Source organism: Hippocampus guttulatus, chromosome 18, assembly GCF_054856545.1.
Source record: "Hippocampus guttulatus isolate MCC_2025c chromosome 18, RoL_Hgut_1.0, whole genome shotgun sequence".
Lineage (NCBI taxonomy): Eukaryota > Metazoa > Chordata > Actinopteri > Syngnathiformes > Syngnathidae > Hippocampus > Hippocampus guttulatus.
The window spans coordinates 2,030,502-2,051,397 of NC_141278.1; the positions used below are offsets into that span (position 1 = coordinate 2,030,502).

At 47.0% G+C, this 20,896-nt stretch overlaps 1 long non-coding RNA gene across 1 annotated transcript; it reads right to left on the reverse strand.

The window, feature by feature from the left end:
* Positions 1 to 1,040: 1,040 nt before the first annotated feature.
* On the reverse strand, positions 1,041 to 20,894 carry LOC147190516 (uncharacterized). The gene is made up of 3 exons (XR_015103670.1): positions 20,773 to 20,894; positions 1,919 to 1,986; positions 1,041 to 1,172 (listed from the first exon to the last, which is right to left on the reverse strand). It is a non-coding gene; the product is annotated as an uncharacterized LOC147190516 (long non-coding RNA).
* Positions 20,895 to 20,896: the final 2 nt, after the last annotated feature.

The following is a 20,896-nucleotide window of genomic DNA, read 5'->3' on the forward strand; positions in this document are numbered from 1 at the left end:
ACAAAAAGCAGCTCGGCCGATCCCTTCGCAGAGCAGACCCGGACACCACACGGAGACATTTTATACATCTGTCCATCGACGCTGGTCCTCAAGGGGCTCTTTTTGGTCACAGTTTGGGGTCTCTGGAATGGATTAATTGGATTTACGTTCTTTCCTATGGGGAATATTTATTTGGTTTTTGTGACAATTAGTTCGGAGTCAGGCATTTTCCATCCAACCATGCATCCATTCATTTTCTAATCGACTTGATCCTTCGTCACAAGTGGTGCTGGAGCCTATCCCCGCCGTCTTTTAGTTTATTCAAGAAAAGGCTCGACAGGCTTAGCGACCGTAACCGAGGGGGCGGTCCTTAGCACAAGCTAATCGTTGCACTTTCCCTCCATTTTTGGAATCGAGGCTCACTCGGTGCTCATCATTTCTATGGAGCACCGATTCACTTCGGCGCAGCCCCCTTCTCCATCCGTCTTGGCGGCTTCCTGCCACTCCTCCCATCAATCTCCATCAGAAATGACTTCTGCCACTTCACACATGTCTGTCCGTGCATCTTCTTTCTTATCCTCCTGCAGCTTTGTGGTTCGGTCTTTCTCCGTTCATCTCTCTCAGAGTAACCAGACAGGCACGGCACGATTCAGGTGATTCCGCTATTTATAAAAACAAAGCTACGGGCGATGAATGATGATGATCAAGCACATCAAGGTTGATTAATTGTATGCGGGAGACCAGAAGACACTTTCCTCCTTGGACTTCTTTATTTAATCATCAAGACGCATTGTTTGTTTGTCAGTAAGAGAAATGGCGCATTCGAGATCGATGCCAAGTCAAATAAACTTGCCTCCCGAAAAACGTATAATGATTGTTGTTCGTATCTTCCCGTAACTGACAAACGACTGTTCATTTCTTTTGAAAGGAGTACTTTCAAAGGACCCGGGATGTGAAATGTACGGAGAAGAAAAGGCATATCTTACGATCCATCGTGTGTCAAACGTGGTGGAGGGGAAATGTTTTTGGCATGCACTTTGTGTCCGTGTGGGGGGGGGGGGGGGGTTTAGTGGTTATCACCTCTGCATCTCGGTCTTGGTTCGAATCTTGGTCGCTGGCGCTTGGCGAATCAGGCAGGGCCTCCGACGCCACGCTGATCGGTTGAGAGGAATCGCAGGACTCCTTCCTGCCTTCTGTGCAGGAAACATTTTGATCACCCGCTGAGCTAAATAGAAGTCTTATGAAGTCATCTTCAAGCCAAGCATGTGCATTCATCATGCCGTGAAATTTGATGTGAGAATTAATTTCCTCTCATTCGGCAAGTCTCAAAGTTATTACTTGGGAGTGACTCGCGCTCTGAAGTCAAACTTAAAGGCCAGAAGAAACGAGGGGGACGCTGATGTGCGGCGGGGGGGGGAGAAGTATTCAAGCGAGCAAAGAAGACCTTACCCTTGGAGACGGACGTCACATGGAGGAACATGTGGACGTATGTGGCCTTGGACCGTGTGAATCTTTACATCAAGAGCCCCCCCCCCTCCTCCCTCCCCTCCGGCTCCAGCCAGTATAAATCATGAATCATTTACAGTCCCTCCCTCAGGAGCATGTATTTAAATATTAATCCCCTCCATTCAGATCACACAGCCGCCCTGACCCGCATAGCGGGGTCTGCTACCCCCCAAGGCTGCCTTGTTTCACCCTCGGCACATACAAAACACTTGTATAGAGAATCCACACGCAGAGATACGCCGCGACTGAACAGCTTCGCCATAAAGCACACCCATAAGATGGACGCACGGGCGCGCCGCCGGCAGCATAGATGACATCAAAGTTGGCCTGCTCAGAAGGTCTTTGCATTCAAAGGAGACGTGAAACTGTTGCCTCGCAGATAAATGAGGAACCATGAAAAAAAAGATCCTGATTTCTTTGTCATTTCCATTACCTGTGATGGCGGCTGTGAGCAACCCGCTCACGTTTGGTAGACTTTGCTTCCGGGGACCTTGTCAGCGGCTGCAATACATAAATAATATTATTAGCCAGGCGGTCCAGTGAATAAAACGCGCTTGAAGCTTCCCGTTTTGCCCTTCGCTTGGCTATGACCGGTTTTAACAGGATGCTTACGACAGCTTTGTCAGAGCCTTCTAGCCAAAAGCCCGCAAGCAGTAAACATACATGACGCGCATATGTCAAAGGTGCTAAAATGTCTGCCTTCGCAAATGCTCATTGTCAGAGAGGTAGGAATTCAACAATGCAGCGCTGCCTTGACTTACAAGTTGTTCCGTGACCACCACCACGAAGAGAACAAAACAAAAAAAAATGGACTGGTTTTGTAAAGCATATAAAAAATATCTAAATAACTGACCGAGCGACGGTCAACGCATGATGTTGACGGCCGTGACTAATATTTAGTTTTTTTTTCAAATGAAGAGGCGCGCACCGAGTTGAACATTTTAACCGACGAGGAAAATGATCATCTTTTCAGACCGCTCGTCGTGGCCGGCGTACTCAAAACGGCCAATGCGCCACACCTCACGCAATGATATTGTCAACGACAATCGCGAGTCTGGCGTGGTACCGAGACTGACCTGCGAGGGGCAGCACAGCGCCACAGGGCAATCAGAATACTACAAAAGACAAAGAAGGGGTTTATCGTTTATGATTGTCGACCCGAACAGTTTTCTGAGCAAATGAGGAGGATTTATTTCTTTTTTTTCAAATGACTCTGATCTCAGCCCCCACCGCAGAATACTCTTTGTCAAGAGTTGGGCCTTAATGTAGATCGCAAGGGAGAAGGAAATGCTGGATTTTGGCTCCCGTTTAGCGACATAGCAGAGTCGAAATATGAGACAACCTTGGCGCGCTCGGTCGCCGATGACAGAAAAATAGAGGGAAGTGCCGTCTTCGGGTCTTGCTCTTGAGCGCATTTCTTTGACCATACAGAGCAGACCACCGTTGCCAACACCCGCCACACCTGCGTGCTCCGCCAAAACGCGAGGACCATTTTCCAACTGCCAACAAGCCCAATTAGTGTCATCTCCCTTCCGCATCACAGCTTGCTTTCTTCCTCCGATTCCGTCTTTATTCTCACCTACAGAAAAATAAATAAATAACCCCCACCCCCTCTCAGACTTGCTCTCCCGTCTAGGTGTCTGCTGCAGTTTTTCCTCGCTAATTTTGATTCTTTCGCTTTCATCGCAGCTTGAACGGCTCGCTCCCCAATGCGCTTTTAATAAGGCTCTGTTCGGATCAATCCCGCTCAATCAATACTTCATATGAGAAAGAAGCGCTCGGCCTTTTTACTTGCACCAACTCCGGCGTATTGTCCAGACACGCCGGCGCTCAACCTATTCACACCAAACCTAATGAGATATTGAATCGTCCTCAGCTTCGCTCAAGGTGCAACCCAAACACTGTAGCGTCCGCAAGTGGTCCATTTCTCCTCCGAGCGGCGGATAATATTTGATCAGAGGCTCATTTTTCTTCATTTGTTTCATCGCATCGAAACAATGCAAGCGTCGCTTTGACCGAACATCCCTTTGGCTCCCCCGTAACCGAGTTGAACTGCAAAATTGATATTCCGCCACGTGTTCCCAATGATAAATGAACCCTGGGCCACTTGGCTCTCGGGGCGAAACGCATTTACATCCAACCATGGGTTCTTTTTCTTTCGGGGGGAGTTTTTTTTTTTTTTTTTTGATGAGGCTACTTTCAAAACTGAAAACGTAAATGGAGTCTCCCAAGCTAGTCCCAGACCTCCCATTAAGCATGCATTACATGCCGAAGTGAACTGTTTGTAATGAGCGGGCAGCAGCCCAGATTTTAAGTATGTCTTACTTGGGCTGTATAATTGATCATCTTCGGAGCCTGGAGCTTTTTAATAGGCTACACTCTCATTATCCAGTCTGTTTTCTCGCCGTGCCTTTCAGAGCGTTCCCTCCTAATGGAGAGACAAATAGATTCATACGAGATGGTAATTACAGCATTAAGCGCCGGCATTCGATACCAACAAGACAGCCGAGAGTGACTTTGAGGGACGCGAGCGGCAGCCTGCGAGGCCGACGGTGTCAGATTACTCAGCGCGCTTGTCTGCAGTTCGTCCAGGCCTAGTTTATGTCCGTTTCCTGACTTGGTGGTGACGGACGAGGCCGCGCGGGACGTCAGAATAGAGTTGCTCGTAACCGATTTCAACTAACTACGCTTGCGAGCACACCACACACTTAATTGACCCCGCCCATCAGCAATCAAGAGTCTCATCTGCTAAACCGGAAGTCTTGCGTGGTCAAATGTATCTTGCACCCGCTGCCCTGGTACCTCTGCTGCAGTGATGTCAGACGATTGACGATTATATTTACTTCTCCTTGAAGGTAAAATCAATTCTTTCAAGAACAGCGCGTGAATTGCCAGAGGCAGTGACAGTTAATTGCCTCCAGGTTGCAGCAGTGAGAAAGAATTGAGTAAATAAGACCTACTTCTCAGCCACGGAGGCTCCCTCACTAAGGATTGTGCATTCAACAAGGCTAATCGAAAACACACACACACACACACACACAGAAGGGCCCCCTTTTTTACGAACACCATCGCACTCAGTAAAGGCACTCAAAGAACTGCACATCTTAAATGTCACTGTTAAAAAGGCACTCCTAATGAAGTGGCAAAACTGCGTGTCTTTTTTTTTGGAGGAAAAGCAGGGTTGTCGGTGTCCGCCGAATGTAAATTTTTATATAACTTGCTTCATTGTAATAATCAAAGCGGTCAGTGGAGTCATGGAGTTTTCAAGGTAACCGCGGCAACATTGCTGTCGGCATTGTCAAAAACAACAAGAGCAGCAGCAACCCAAAAACAACAACAACAAAAAAAAAAAGGTGCCCAAACGGCTTGGCAATGCTCCACGCGGTGTCGAAATATTAGCATTGGGTATCCACATGCCTGCCAGGAGCGGCTCATGAATAAACAAGACTCCTATTTGGATAGGCTTCCCCGCAGAGTCCTTCCACGATTGTGCTGTTGTACTAACTGCCTCTGCTGTGGGAACATGACAGCTTCGCCACAACACATGTTCTTAAGTGATTAAAATTCATCCTGCCCTTGTAGGTCTCGCTATTTTGGGTGTTTCTCAGCCACGCCGACGGTCACCGGGGGGGGGGGGGGCAGCTGCGAATAGCGGATAAAAACGGGCATTTGCGTCCCGTCGCCATTGAGCCGGCCGGCGCGCATCGATCCGTGCGCATACCGCAAGAATGTTTATCAGGGCCCGGCGCCGTCTCCCATGAAAACCGATTCCGTGCCGTATTCTCTTCTTATCTGAATGCTATTGTTCGCTTTGACGGCGGTTTATTCGGTTTTCCCAGGAGAAGACGGGCACGATGGGAAGACGAGACAGTTTTCAACCTTACATTCGTTTCCCCTGGAACACTCCCAATCATTGGTCAGATGTCACCGGGATGAGATTACGACTCTCTGAGATCATTTTCAGGGTGACGCATCGCCAAAGGTTTATGCTTTCTGCCAAAGTGCACCGTAATTGGATAAAGAAGTTCAGAATCCCGCCATTGCCTGTTAAAGTCACGGCAAAGACAATCTCAGAGGGGATGATTAATCTTTTACTGTTGAGGAATATGTGCGCGTAACCCGGAGCCGGGTTGATTTTACAAGAGAGAAAGGAAACCTGGGAGGTTATACGTGGGACGGCTTGATAGCTTTGCGCATAAGTCACGGTCCGCGGGTGAGTGAAATATAGGGAGGGTATTGATTTCCAGCCGCACCGCTCTCATTATCTCCCGAGAGATAAAGTTTGCAATGAGCTAGAGATCCTCTAAATTCCAAATACTTAAAAGCCACCCAATGTACTTGACCTTGCAAAGTTCCCCAGCTCGCCGCCAAGTTAAAGTTTCACGTCGGCTCCCGGCTCGGAGAACTAATGAGGGCTTGTCGAGACAGGAGTGCCCGCTATCTGTGGGGCCTTGTTGTGAAATTAAAGGTCATTCTTGCTGGATGAGTAACCCTGATACCGAGCCGCCCCCCCCCCTCCTTCCTTGCCCCCGTCTCACCCCCCTCGCTAGCCAACTGGGAAATCAAACGCCATTCGACCAGAGAGGCGTCCTTTATCATGGCGGTCATTATCATCCGAATCATCAGCGCGGCCGCCGCGCATCATTTAGCCTTCCCGTTGAGCTTCTCACCGGCCGTGTGTCAAAGAGACCCGCACCAGCGACAATGTGTCCGGCGATTTTGGGGGCTGCGGGGAATTATGCAGAATTAACAGCCCTGATAGGGATGACGATTCAAAGGCGGTACCTGTACAGTTCCGGAACTAGGAGAAGGGGGAGATACTGTGGGGGATGGAGCCCTGAACGACTTCTTAATATGGCTAATAAGGCCAGCGGAATATGCCCGAGATGTTGGGACCGTCCGTGCGAAAAGATCGCTCAAAAGTGGACACCTTAATGTTGCATTTGCCGCCCAGCAGGGGGCGACGCCAGCGGTGAGCTTAATGAGCGACGCGGCTCAGGAGGTCGAGTGGCCCTTTCATACTTGCCGGGTTACCGAGCCGACCTCTGGTTTCCCCAGAGACAACCAAAGTGTCCTTCGGACAGACCTTGAGATTATAATCGCTGCGCTCACTGAGGAGCAATAGAGGCGCGTGCAGCTATTTTGTGCTCGGAGGTAAATGCGTTCGCATGAAAACTAATTGGCAGGCCAACCAAAGAAACATCCATCCGTCCATTCTTGATTGGACTTGTCCCTAACAGGGTGAAAGTACAGCTGCACGAATATGGAGAAAAGTCGGGTGAGCTAAAAAAGTTTAAGACGGGCAATTCAAGACAACATTTGGCTTTTCACGACAAAGAGTTTACCAAACAAATTGCTCCCTTGTATTGTCCGATTTTAAAGATAGAAGTAGAAGCAGCTCAGCAAATTTGCTGCTTGCTTTGTTGTGCCGGCTAACACCGCTGCCATAAATGGCAATCATTTATCTCTAAAAGTTTTGTCCAACTTAAATGACTGCTTTTGCCCCCCCCCCCCCCCCCCAAAAATAGAACTCGTGTGTCTCACAGCGCGTTGTGAGTAGACATGCTCTTAGCGTCCTTCTCTATTAATGAGTTGCAGTTCGGTTCGGTTACTTTAAACGGGGCGCCCAGTGTAAAAGGCGAAGCGTTTTGAGGGATGTCTTTTTGTTTGAAAAGCACCAGTGATTTCTCGCAGCATAGCTGGTGCTAATTAGTGTCTCCCACATATTTCCCCAAAGGCCCTGTGAACCCCTTTGCTCCCTACCAACTGGGAAGTCAACCCAAGATGAGACAATGATGAAGAAAAAAAAAACTTGGAAAACAGCCACGTACGAGAGATGGAGACAAACATTATTATTATTATTATTTTTTTGTCTTGAACTACTAACATGATTTACATTCTACTGTATTCTCACATCACACGCTCATAAAATGACCATATAGTGGATACAAGAACTGGATACTTAATTGGCATTTCATCCCCTCCAAAATTCTTTTCAAAGGCAAAAAAATGTCTCTGTTTTGAGTCATAGAGTCATCTTCAGTGTTCAGCGACATCAAATGAACTAAACGATAAAAAAAAATGGAGATTCATGCGGTACGGCGGGGGAAACGCTCTTTCCCCAAATCGCGTGTTCCTTTGAGACCAGCCTCGTCTTGGTCTCAAAGGAACACGGCCTCCATGCGCCTGTCCGATGTTTGTATGACCCGCGAGACTGGCGTGCTGGTGGCTCGGCTCGCCGCATCTGCACCTTTCATCCAACATTCAAACGCAAGAGCGATTCTCCTTGCAAGGGTGTCCTAGAGGGCAAGCGACGCCGGTGCGGGGAAGCGGACGTGAGCCAAATGCGGGAAACCCGCAGCGAAAATGCCAGCTTTAATCAGAGTCTCCTTTTGATGCCGGTTAACAAGCTATCAAGCAGCAACCTCTGTTTGACAAAAAAAAAAAAAAAAAAGAGAGATGGAGAAAAGAGGAGCAGGAGGAGGAGCGATCGACAAAGAGCAGCCGAGCCACTGTGGGCAACTGGCACGGAGAAAAGTGATTGACATTAATAGTCGCGCTGGAAAGGGAAGGCGGGAAATGATGGAACGTTCCCAAGCCCGGCACTTAAGTACAATTTAACAGCAATCTGTGCTTCATTAGCATCCATTTCATGGTACTTGTACAGCAGAAATGGTGGACTTTCTACCCCATTACGTCTAACACTGGCCATCCGACGCCATTTAGGATTTGGGCATTTCTCAAAGGACACTAGCGCCTTGCTGCATCTTACAAAAAAAAGTCCCCCAAGTGAAGTGCCGCCCTCCAAACTCCCACAAAAAAAATGAAAACAAAAACAGGCCAATGACATTTTATATTTTACAGGTAAATAAGAAATATTCTGCATTTTTAAAGAGGTGTCTGAATAAAATATCGCTGCCATTCTTCGGTCAAAATAGATGAAAAATAATAAAGAATTACAGCTGATTGGTTGAAATCACTTGTTTTTGCAAGAGCGGCTAAGCTTCGTGCAAATTCAGAAGTTGGGCTTTTGATCCCGTGACAACTGTGGGGGAGCTCGGTCCAAGCAACAGAGAAAGCGGTACGTGGTAACCCGGCATCTTTTTCAACCCTCGTAGCAATTCTTTATGCATTTATTTATTTATTGTAATTTTTTTTTGAGGAGGGTGGGGGGGAATGATAAGCAACGAACCTCGTGGCTGTTTGTGTTCTTACTGGAGACCTTTGGGGACTGTGAGCATCCCGCTAGATGAGCAGATGTTCACTTCTCCTTCTCCAAACTGCAAAGCCTGTGAATAGTGCGCATGCAAAGCCACACCTCTCGCTCAATTGACCTTGCTGCTTAATTTCATTCGAGATGGCTGCGTAGGCACTATAGGGAGCCAGCTACAAATTTGGAGACAAAAAGTCACATTTCCATATTTACCTTTAACATCAATGAAAAATATGACCATGTGAAAGGTATATTTTTGAAAACCTAGAATTATTTTCTTTTTCTTTTTTTAAAGTGGGGCTTTTAAGCGTGTAAATAGGGATAAAGGACCAGCAAATAAAAACAAATACAATGAGCATGAATTCAAAAAAATATTGCATTTTGAAAACAACCTGAATCCACGTTTTCTTTGTTAAATAACACTTCGTTTTGTTACATAATGTCCTAGTTTGGTGTTTACCTTACAGGTATAGACGAGTGGAGACATTTGGTGTTCCATGAGGAAAGTGGGAGTAAAGTGTGGGGGGGGGGGCAGGGGGTATATTACATTGAGCATCAAGTGGAAAAAGGAAGGCAGAAGTGGTTCGCCGGGGAGAAGAAGATTGCAGGTTTTTCTGTTAACATTTTATAATGTAATCACAGGAAGGTGGGGGTGGGAGGGCTTTGGCGGAGATGGCGGAGGGGGGTAACGTGGGTGAGCGTATGTTGCGGGGAGTACAAGTGGAGACGAGATGGAGGCAATGGAGGAAACTCTTTTGCTCATTTCAAAATATACAGACACATAAGGCCTTGTTTCCGCATCGTCAAAATATGAATTGCCTTGAAAGAGGACGCATCGCCTGTAAAAAGGCTTTTGGACCCAGCGTGCCCCTCGCGACAACTGGAAAGACCACTGAAGAGAACAAAGATACACGGCAATAACTCACTTCTTGTTGTGTACAACAGAAAGACTCAGAGGAGTCGACAGCAAACTCCTTGGCCTCCTCTTAGATCATAGGTGTCAAACTCAGGTCCTGGAGGGCCGCTGCCCTGCATGTTTTCCAAGTCTCCCTGTTGCAACACCACCTGATTCAAATGGTCAGATCATCAGCAAGCTCTGCGCGAGCCTGACATTGAACCTGTTCATTTGAATCAGGTGTGTTGCAACAGGGAGGCTTGGAAAACATGCAGGGCAGCGGCCCTCCAGTACCTGAGTTTGACACCTATGACTTAGATGATATTTATACACAAAACTGATTTTTATTTATTTATTTTTAAATCTGCATGTGAAGAAGGGGGTAGTAAGGCACAAACTGATGTTCTGATGAAAACAAGAAAACTACATGCAATTTACTGCAAATCCCATCAAGGTGGACACGTTTTTGTTTTCATCATTGCATGTGGACATAAAATAGATAAATAAATACATAAATAAGTTTCAGCAAATGAAATTGTGTTTGTATTGCCTATTTCCATGCAAATGGGTCATTGTGAGGCAACAAGGCACCCTTTTAAGTACCCTTCTGATCTTAGGTTGATTCTTAAAACTATGCGTTCACCCATTAAGATGGGTCTACATATTCAGATTTTTCTTTTTCAAATGAGAGACCCCCATACATGACGAAGCTACAATGCTGTTGCAAGCTCTTCTCTTTCTTCGTTATTTGCATCTTAACTCCATTATGTGTCCTGCAACCGCTGAAGCTTCTGGTTACTTCCTAACTGAGTCCGTGGCAGGCTGAAATCATGTAATCATCGGGACCTCCGATGGTAAATATTGCACAGGTTGAACTTCAATCATTGTCAGCCTCTATCCCTTTCCGAGCAGACCGCTTTGCAAAAATCAGTCCAAAGACAGGCCGCATCACAATGGAACTGCACAGAATAATATTGAGAGATGCGAGAGACAACAGCTGTTTCGTGTTGCCGTTATATTGCTGCACATACGCTTCATCGGGGTTCTTGAGCTTCTCCGGGTGAGCGGATACAGCCGTGCCTTGCTCAACATCAATTATTAAGATGTGCTTAGATTGCTGATGGAAAGAAATGGACAGAAAGCACGCCCCTGCCTTGGCTATTCAGTTCATCGCACCGAACTACATTATTGTTTTATATCTTTAGCCGCTTGCTCCCAATAACTATGTACGGCCAGAAGCCATAATCACTGCTTGTTTTTAATTAATGATACCAATCCGCTTGATGGAATATTCCTTCTCAAGTACAACGTACATTTCGGAGATATTTGCACCAACTGAACTCTTATATTTCTGTTTAAGATTCATAATAATAATAATAATAATAATAATAAAAAGACCTGTAGATGCTTGAGTTGAGGAATGAAAAGCAAGCAGACAGACTGTGAGTTTGCTCCCCGGGATGCTGATCATTAATCGTGTGAAGGAATGAAAGCAAGGACAACAATGTGGACGTGAAAGCGAAATGAATGGGGGTGGGGGGTGGGGGGGGGGCTTCTTGGTGGAGCAGACGAGGGGTCACCGCTACCCGGTGTGCTAACTGTGACGTTTCGCAGCCTGGCACCACCACAAACAAGGGGAACACAACAAACGCATCCATATTCAGGACTCTAGGAAGCTGACCTGTATTCATTACTTGATAGACAGGAAGAAGATGGAATCGAGAGCAGGTAAGAGCAGGCAAATCACCTTCATTCGGAGAGTTCGTTTCTGGAATTTGGCTTCCAGGATTTGACTCGTTATTTTTGATGGCCCTTGTTTAAAGACGCTGAGAGCTTATGGGGATGTAGATCAATGAAAAGGAGGAAAAGGTGTTCAACAGGGCACCTTGAAAAGTCCCCCTCTGATCTTATTTTTGGCTCTCTCAGTCAAGGTGACTTTTTTTTTTTCCTCCCTCCACCTCGCTGGCTATGTTCCCAAGTGGAAATGACGATTCCCTCAGAGGATCACAGGACGAGGTGTTATTATGCAAGGGAGAGTACATGTTCTCAGTGTCATCATTATTTTTTAATGATACTTGAAGGACATTGAAAAATAACACCCCCAGAGTGACTCTTTTGATTACGGATCATTTTGGAACACCTACCTTTGACTATTTTAGCATGGAGACCAAAAAAAAAAAATAATAAGATGAGGGGCGGGGGTGGGGGGTTGTGTCGTATAAATCCATTTGTGTCTGGTCTGCCACACGACATTTATTTCTGTCAGATCAGAGCCCGGACTTTTCAATCTGCATGCAAATAGCATATTTTTGCATCGCATACAACACAAGCTTCAGATTTTTTTGATGCGTTGAAAGCGCAGGTGAGCCCCCCACAAAAACACAGAAATGATTACATTATAATGCTGCAAAGAAAGTTAGAGATCAAAGCTTTCCCTGAGACTTCTAAGGATGCGCATGATAATTGATGAGGAATTCTGTCGGTCCTGTGGGAATTGATTTTTGATTAATTACGTCAGCTGAGGGCAAGACTGCAACAAGTAGAGGGGTTGTTTATTTATCCATCTATTTTCTATAGAGTTTGGAAACATGATGGTTGCAGGCAACATGGAGCCTAGCAGGCGAGAATACTCTCTGAACAGGTCGCCGGTCAATTGCAGGGCACATACAGACAAACCACCATTCACAGGCCGACTTTCGCAAACAGGTGCACATGCACTGTGTGTGAAAAACGGGCACGTCTTCATTTTCGTGCCGAGGCAAGTCTAGTTTGCTAATTCGGCAGACTACGTTGGAATCAAGTAGGCTGTGTTCACTCCCACCAGAGCGCAAACGCCCATGCAGCACAGTGAGAGTCCACTTTGCCATTGACTTATGCTGGGCACCAAAATAAGGCCCTCAGACTTAATTCATACCCGTGGATTGTATTTAATGAACCCTAACATGAGTGTTTTTGGACCATGGGAATAAAAATGCTGTAAGCTACTCGCATTCCTTCTCCCAATCACCTAGGTGGAGGATAAATACTTGAGCAAATGCTCAACCGCTCCAGCTAATCATTAAAAATTTCATCTTCAAACATGAATTATTCAAAGTTTAATTTGTGCTCTCGTAATGGGCTCTGCTTCTTCACTGCCAGACGGTCATTTGGAATCTATATTTACATTGACGTATTTCAAGAATCTGCTAAAAAAAAAAAAAAAAAAAAAAAAGGAGGAGGAAGGATTGTTTCACGTCATTCTAAACCAGAACTAACAAGCAAACCCGGTGGCCTGCGCCCCTTGGCGAACCGTCAAGGTGAGTCTCACAAAGACGACGGATGAGGGCGGCGGCTAAGACTTTTACAAAAGAGCCCGTGATACTGCTCCATGTTTTGTACAACAGCGACTTTGAAAAGCTTTCTCAGGAGATGCGGCCAAAAGCCCGCCGTAATCCTCGCTCACCATGTCTAAGTCTGCATCAGCATCACTGCCGCAGCCTTAAAAGGAGATAATCCCCCCCGACCGTCTTTTCATTCCATTCTATTCTGTCGGTGACTTGAAAGGAGCGTACTACTGCTCCTACAATGCGATCGCCGACAGTGTGTGCAGCACACACCTTAATGGCTTGCGATTTAGGGCAGATGCAAAAACCTTGGAATGCCTTTGCAGAAAGGTTGGTCGTGCCTGTTATGCGAGGTCTTGGCGTTACAAAATATCATCGCACCAAATGTTCTTCACCCATTAACGACAGGCCGTCTCTTCAAAGCGCAAATTACGCGACGTACTCAAATGACTCCAAGCTCATTCCGCGCGATGGAATAGGAGTCCTCGTACATTCATTCCAATTCCAGTCAGGACATGATTGCGCCTCATTGGAAAGCTGCAAAGGTCAGGGCCGGTTGGAGATTGCGCTCCAGAGCTGCGTGACACCACAAGAAACAACTCCTCTCGTTGCCACGGAAGTGCACAAGCAGACTGAATTAATGAGCGGACCTTGACACCATTTATTCACCGTTTTATAAGCCTTTCAGCATGCTGGGACCAAAAAAAAGTAATATAAATGTGTGTGTGTGTGTGTGTGTGTGTGTGTGTCAATTAGCCGAATGCTCAGTTTGCATTTTTAACTCTCTCCAAGGCTGCAATCAAATGGCAAAGGATCTCCCTTTCTCTTTTGGGATTTGAAAATGCAATACTAGACATCTTGCCGCCTGGAGAGAGTTCACCAAAATGCATATATTTAAAAAAAGAAATAAAACATATATTAAAAAAAAAAAAGGCAAGAGAGGAATGTTCTTTGTCTGCGTGAGTGTGCTTTTATTTAGTGAAACACACACACACGCACGAAAGAAAGCTAGTATGTCTGGCCAGTGGAGCAGTCGCGGGGCAACTTAGCCATGAAACTGAACCAATTTATCTCATCTTGGAGAGGGGGGGGGCGACGAAAAGCGACAGAAGACCACATTCAAAACGAACATTTTTGCATACACACGCTGCAGTTGCTGTTTCGCATCTCCGCACGGATCCAACAATTACAACCCGGCTTTGATGGAAAGCATCAGATAGGATGATCAGCCATGCTAACCAACGTGCCGTGACAGCCATTTTGATTGAACAGACGCACACACACACACACACACACACACACACACACACACACACACACACACACACACACACACACACACACACACACATGCACAGGCTGTCCATAGTCACTAATGAGGAGCCAAAGGGGGCTCTTGCTCAGCAGCCAATTATCCTGTCCCTTCGGAGGAACTGTGTGCGCGTGTGCGTGTGCGTGTTCGTGTGTGTGTGTGTGTGTGTGTGTGTGTGTGCGTGCATATGTTTCAAGCCACACCGGTTCCCTCCGTACTGATCCAGCGACAACAAGCATCTGATTTACATAATCGTTCAGCTCAGCTATGTCCATGAAATGTGTCCTGGCCAAGGACTGTTAAAGCATACTGAGCAGATGTGGACAGCAAAGCCAACTTCACGATTGTTGTTATTTTAGAGGGATAGAAGATGCTTCCTTTTGTTGGATATGAGGACCTGGGTGTCACCCAATGTCACAACTATTGAGTCCTAATATGAGATAATCAAGTTGTCATTTGAGCGGAATTGTTGCTAATTTGGCCCGGCTTCAGAAATGCTCTCACCTGCCTCTCGCATCCTTTTGCTCCGTGTTTGTTTGCTTGTCTGATGTGCGGTTGTTATTAATCAAGGAATGTACCGTTTTCTATTTTCCAGAGGTGGATATTACGTTATAGCTTCAGCAAAGCTCTTGAAGTCGATACAAAAGAAGCGCTTTTGTGCCAGCAATTAGTGCGCCCGCGTGTTGTCATCCACACCTCATATCTCAGCTTGTTTTTTATTTGTTTGTTTTTTCTGGAGATCAAAATAAAGCTTGTGAAGCCATCTAAATACAATTGAGTTGATTTTTTGGGGTAATATTGCAACATTTTTTCACACAATTTTACTCTTACTACATTTGTTATTAATATTTTTTTGGGGGGGGGGCTTAGACAAGTGCGTTGATCAAAAATCATGAACATGTGCTACTATGTTCAATTCCTCGTTCAGATAGGGGTGTCTTCCCATACTCTGTGTGTGCTTTCCAAAACCTCTTATCGGACACAAAAGGAACACTCTCCCTTCCTCCCTTCCTCTCTGTTTCATCTACTTAAGCTCATTTAGCCCAAGCATGGTGAGTACTGTCAATTTGACAAGTCTGGATGGTAATTTGCATGAATGAGGCCGTCGGCGTCTGAGCCCGTGAGCGCGTGAGCATTTGCGCGCGTTGTTGGTCCTCGAAAGGCCGCTTGCCTGCTCGGCAGCACTTCACATTCATGCTCTCCTCCCATCCAAATTGCGGGCAGCTGAATCGTTTTCACGTTCAAAGGGCAATTCAGTGGCAACATATAGGCCCCACTCCGGCATACGTTCGGTATGTTTCCTCAGCGTGCGTGCGTGCGTGCGTGAGTTTCTGAGTGTTCGCAGGGCTTCGTGAGCTTGTCAATAAGAGTTAAAGGACTCCAGAAGAGCAGATGATTCTCGGGGCTCTGCTGTGACCCTCGTGACTCGCCACGCAAAGTGTTGCAGAGCCAGCCATCACAAGCCATCCGTCAATGTGTGTGTGGGGGTGGGGTGGGGGGGGGCATGAGCGAGTGTGCACAGTGGCAAAAATGGTAATGTGCGTTGTTTCAAAGACGAGATGCCCCCGGGTGCACGCATGTGTGTAAAAGTGTGGAAAGTCATCGGTGTTCCAAGGGCCCCGCCGGGCGTTCCGAGACCGTAGCGATCCCATCACGTTTGCGTTAGGACTAGAGAGATCGCCTGCAGGCTCGCCGCCATGCCGATGCTCCTTTTAGCCGACGTCCACCCGGAGGTTTTGGACCTGCGCTGACGCACTCGCCTCTTTGTTTGTTGGAGCGGGTGCTGGGAGCTTTAAAATGGAGCCTTTCACTCGTGATATGCGGTGAGGAGAGGGCTCGTCCTCACAGCTGACGTTGGATAAAACGGGCCTACAGACGGTGCCGCGGGGGGGGGGGGGGTGATGCGATTTCTCGTTTTGCTCTCAGCTGCAAGGAAGCAAACGACCTTCACATCGTGCGATGTCAACAAGATGTACAAGCGCCACACGGCGACTAACAGCTGAGGACTGTTTCATTGTCAAGCCGTAAAGTACGTCAGCGGGACGAGGGACCAGAAAGAAAAAAAAAAACCCGCGTAAACCGCACCTGCTTTATGCGCCGCATGCACAGCGTCAATACAGGACGACGTCGCCTCGGCGGCTTTTCCTATCGGCCGCTGTCAACTTTCGTCGCGTGACATCTCATCGAGCTTTCCGTGTTGACGTCCAGCTTCAAATTCATGCCCTAGCGCACGTTTTGCCCTGAGCAAAAAGACAATTCCTCGGGCTAGCAGAACGACGAGGGTGCACATTACTCGAATGATTGCGTCTTATTATATTGACCCCCCCCCCCCCAAAAAAATTTTTGCTCCCACATTGCATGAGCATAACTCAAAGATTGTATCGATAACTGTTGCCAAACGAGCGATTTCTCTGAAATATTGCTCCCTAATCAGACGAAATCTGTGCTAGCGAGCGCCTCCTCCTTTGCCGAGATAATCCCTCCGCGGAATATCGAGATGCTGATTCGACGTCGCGATCGTTGTTGTTTATATAGGAAGGATACTTTTGCAACGAGCGCAACTTGGAAGTGGCGAAGCACCGCGGAACAGATTTGCGTTCCTCTTTGGAGGTCGCTCCGCGTTGTGCGGCGCTTTCAGGCAGACGCCCTGATTCATGTTCCTCCCACACTTTCTCGTCCTACGGATCAAGGCGAGCGAGGCTCTCGTTTGAAAATGAACTTTTCACTGCGCCGTCTCGCGTCTTCACCTTCACCGACTGACGGCGTACGCCCCCCCCCCCCCCAGTGTATGTCTCCCATTCCTTTGCTCCCACGCGTACTGTCACCCAGGATGCCGCGTACTGGCTTCCTCACCCGTTGCTCTCTTGTACATCACTCCCCTTCTCATTTGCAAAGGTGCAAAACAACAGATAGTGGTTTGTTTTTCATAAATAATGCAAAAGGAAGGACTGTGTGTGTGGGGGGGGGGGGGGGTCTACAAGGCTACTGTGTCAGCACCAAAGCTCCTCCCTGACATGGGGGGGAAGAAAAAAAACCAGACCTCGAGATTGAGGTTTCACTCAAATGCCTCCATCATCTTTTAATCTCCCGCCTTGTGCTCCTCCTTCCATTTGAGACATAAAAAAAAAAAAATTGTAAAGGAGACAAACGACTCGTGCTACGGTGGCGGAAAATGACCATTCCAAGATATATTGCACACGTGTACATACATTTATCGTGGGGGGAGGGGGGGGGAAGAAAATGAAATTTCTCGCGTGTTTGTATTTGTGGATGACAAATAATGGGACAGGAGGGCTTTCCGTGACATTTGCTTCGGATGGCTTGACATTCCGTACGACGTGGAGTGCACACACGCCTCCGGCACATCCTCGCATGGCCATCGATCGACAAAGAGAGGATTACAACAAAAAGATAATGAAAACAGGATATACGCTCCCCCTGCGACGTGTCAGCAGATTACAAGGAGGGGCAGGTGGGGGGGGGGTGGTCCTCAGTTTACGACAATCTGGATATATGATGTTTTGGAGGTTACAAACGATGCAGTGAACCACAAACAAACTGAGGTATAATGCGTATGGCGTTGGTAAAATTGCATCCGGGTAGAGTGAGCAAGACTTGTACGGGCCAAACGGGACTAAACTGGACAACTGCAAACAAATGATAGTTTATTTGTAGTTTAATTATAGAACACCAAGCGATCGACCCGAGAAAAACTCGGACCACTGGTGTTCTTATTGGGGAACAGTTATTTCAGGTGCCACCTTCTGTACTGTATTTTTATTTTTTTTTTAAATTCTAGCACACACAAATTGGCACAATTGTCAAGTAGAAAAGAAGAAGCGTGTCGCCCAGGCCGCACTAGCTATATTATAATAATACAAAGAAATCAGAAACGCAATCTTTGAGGTCAAGAATCGTGTGCATTTGGACAACAGAGGCTCTCCACCCTTTGCTTTTTAGCCACGGGTTCATATGTTATATAACAATATTTAACTTTCGGTTAAGTGTTGTTGTAAAACCCCCCAAAAAACGATGTCATCCATATAAAACGGGAACAGGGAAAAAAAATGAAGGCACCACCGTGCCAATGAGTGTTACGTCACTGCACAAACTTGTCATTGGCGCACTTTTCCGATCCTGAAATCATCACAAGACGCGACCACCGGAAAAAGAGGAGCTTCCGAATTGGTTGAACTCATCTGAGTTATGATACTCCCGCGCACCAATCAGACGAAATGTCCTTCGGTTTCTACAGACATCCTCAAAACACGCAAGTTCGGTTCAACAAAGTAGTAACGAATAGATAGAGTTAGCATCGGCGCTAAGAGCTGACACGGTTTTGAATGCTGAGGGAGGGTCAGTTTGGCTTTCCGCGTCACTTGCCGGCCATCTTGAAATGGTTTTGAATCTATTCACCCATCAACATGCCGGGCATTGCTCGTGTCACCGTTTCACGAATTCCTAGAACGTAGCTCCTCGCGTCCTGGAGGAAAACAAAAGCCTTTTCTGTGCTTCGCTCCGGGGGCCTGAAAGCGCCACGGTGAAGAAATACACTTCATTTGCCACATTGGATAGAATGTGGAGAGGAAATAAAAATGCAGTCAATATTTTAGGAGCCGCAAAGTCAGACATCATTTTTGTGCTGGCGGGAGGCCGTGACTGTTTGTTGGGGGGAGGGGGGCGGGGGTGATGGAAACATCACGTAACTCTCTTTCTCTCTCTCTATTTATCTATTGTGCCTCTCAATAAATTGATTAAATGAAGTTGGATGGGGTTTTTTTTCGAACTCAAAAAGAATGAAAATAAAAACACAAATCATCAAGGATGTCACTGTGGGCGCAGGAAGGCTTTAGATTTTAGAGTGAGCTCCACATTTTTAATTGAGCTACTGTGAGATGCAAATCAGGGTTTCGAAAATATTCTCATTTATTGAGATGCGCCCGCCACGTATTGTGTTTAAGATTCGACAAACCTATAACGTGGCCCATGTACAAGTTGATGAACTACTCCATAAAATTACTTCAGTTCTCGCTGAGCAAGCGTTAGACAAGAAAGAAAAAAAAAAATCACATTTTTTTTCTTTCTTGTTCTGTGGTTTCCTGGTGATTAATATGAGTCAGATAACAGATTTTCTCGCCTCAGCAAAAACGGAAAGAAGCTCAAATGAACTTCCTGATTGTCCTAATCTTTCTGTCCAGGCGCAAAAAAAAAAAATGATTGCGATGAGTTTTCGAGGCGTTGGCTTTCTTTGTTTTATGGGATGAAAAAGACGCTTTGAGGATTAGCCCGCCCTTCACGCGGCAGGCGCCGGCGCTTGGAGCGACTCCACGCTGCGCCGCTCACACCCGGGCCGCTCATCGCGCTCTTCGTCGTCGCACTGTTGACATCTGTCACCTTCGCTTTCCCTTCCTCCCGCCCACACTTTCCCAGTTCCGCCTCACACGCAACAAACATCCGCCTGCGCGCGCGCGCGCTTGCGCACATGCACACACTGCTCTTCCAGCACCGAGTGACCACTTCCAAAGCATCCCTGCCACTTAGCTCCCTCATCACTCACACGCTTCACGGCGCCCTCTGCGGCCCTACGAGAGGTCGGGGTGGAGGGGGCGGGGGGGGGGGGGGGGTGAAAAGACGGGAAAAATAGGCCCAAAAATACTATTTTGTTTCCCGGTGTCTGGCTCCAAAAATATCGACGTCTGCACACGCTGACTTTCAAATGTATGCAATGTGTGTAATCAATGTGTTGCACTGGGGGCGTCGCCCGGGGTGCTCATCACGAAAGTTTTCTTAAAAATTGATTTGCCTGTTCTAATCATCAGTGTCACCCAGGCTGTCTGCGCTACTAATTAGTCGTCACAATCATCGTCTTTACCGGAATCATCGTCGGGCGGGTCAGTAGGTGGCGTCAACAAATACGGTATCCGCCTTGACCTCAGTTATGACACTGCAGACAAAACGGAAATGAAATGAACGGAGTCGATTTCGGCAAACGGTGCCTGCAAAATCCATGAAAGAATCCCAATCCACGGCTGCGCGCGACAGGGAGGGGTTGCCATGACAACCATCAGTAGTCAGAAGAATCGGGCAAGAAGTGAACTTTACATTTTTTAACATGTTTTGGAGGAAGTTGTGGCTGTCGGTCTTCAGAAGGGAACAGCACACACACACGCACACACACACACACAACAAGATTACACCGGTTCATTTTGCATCCCAACTCAAGGGGAAGATTACCAGATTCGCGTCGTAAATGAGCCCAAATGAGTTGTTCATTAGCGGCGTAAAAAAATAAATAAAAACATGGCGGCGGTGTGCCGCCCGTCATTAGGGGCTGCTTTTGGTTGATTAATCGCGTCATGGCTCAGACAAACTCGGATTGCACACCGCAGTGAGTGGGAGAGCATAATCTGTGAGAGTAACAAGCAACGCATTTGCTTCTGGACAAACAAAACAGCGGCCCATTGATTCGATGCTTCAGCCAAAAACGCAGATACAAGCCTCCCCTGCTGAGATGTTTGGTTTTGTTATGTTTTTGAATCCTTACCTTGCTTTTGTGTCTTCTGCCTCGCCCGTCCCGTCCCAAGTGTTTGTTCTGCCACACAAAAGCAGCCCCCTTTGATTGACGCCTCCGGTTTGTCAATCCCATCGCTGCGCATTGCCCTTCATCA